Genomic DNA, 1,376 nt, shown 5'->3' on the forward strand with positions numbered 1-1,376 from the left:
TAATAAATTGTTATATACTAATGCAACATTTTGAAAATCTTTTTAAATTATAATTTTATTAATATATGAAATACATGGAAATTAAAACAAGAATAAGCCCACACGCCAATTAATTATAACTCAAATGACATAGTCTTTTCATACTCATCTAAAATATCGCGAATTCGAATCTCCTTATCTTTAGTAAAAGAAAAAAAAAGCCCACACAGGGTGTAGAAACTGGTCCAATCATATATAGGTGAAGATAAACACACATACATAATTACACTACATATATAGATGAGTTGGAGAAGAAAGTGATGGAGGCTTATATAGTCAAACACAAAAGGTGACATTGATTTTGGCCAAAGGAGATGGAAGAAAAGAAAAAGGCATCTTTATAATCTTTTTACAACGACAAGTCAACTAGGATTATGGCTCAATATATATACATGCCCATCAATAAACAGAAAAAACACATACAACAAACAAATACCCTTCAATCATTCTGGCAACTCTTTCAGCTTTTAGAGCTACCAATATCCACTTATTAATTATTATTGTTGTTTTTGCATTCTTATTACCTTGTGACTTTTAATTCAGATTTTTTTTTCCAGCCAAAAAGCACTCCCAACAAATCACATCTACACCCAATATAAACAGTATAATATAGTACATAATGTTTTTGTTAATTATTATTATAAAGAATTTTATATATATTTAACTAAGTTTATTATTAGTATGTAGTTATTATGACATCATATAAGTGTAAAGATAAAGACAAGACAAAAATTGTATATTATTGTAATTCTTTATTATTTTTATTTTTAGAAGAACAAAAATACAATGAATTTATAATGTTACAATTATCTTCACCTCCAAACAAACATTTTTATATTTTGATTACACATGTATATATTATATTATGTATGTTAAAAATTCAAGATAATAACTCAAGAGAGAATTTGCTATGTAGATACTATTATATGAATAAACAATAAAAAATGTTTATTTACATGTCAAAGAATATTTTTCACAGCCGTACAATCAGGGGAGGAGCTAGATAAAATATTAAAGAAGACCAAAAATATTTACACAATAAAATAAGACTAAAATAAAATTTTATGGGGTTAAACTGAAATTTACATATAATTTATATGTAAAAATTTAAAATTAGGGTGACCATTGCCCCCTTTTTATGTACGTAGCTTTGTCCCTGCATACAATCACAATCGTTTTCTAAGATGACTATTTATACGATTAATTTAAAAGATAATTATTTTTGTTAATGTTGTGTTATGTGATTAAATGTATGTGTAAAATAATTTTACACTGACAGTGCATCAAAATTAAATTCAATCTAAATATAATAAAAAAACTTAACCTAATATATTTTT

This window comes from Arachis ipaensis, chromosome B09 (genome assembly GCF_000816755.2).
Source record: "Arachis ipaensis cultivar K30076 chromosome B09, Araip1.1, whole genome shotgun sequence".
NCBI lineage: Eukaryota > Viridiplantae > Streptophyta > Magnoliopsida > Fabales > Fabaceae > Arachis > Arachis ipaensis.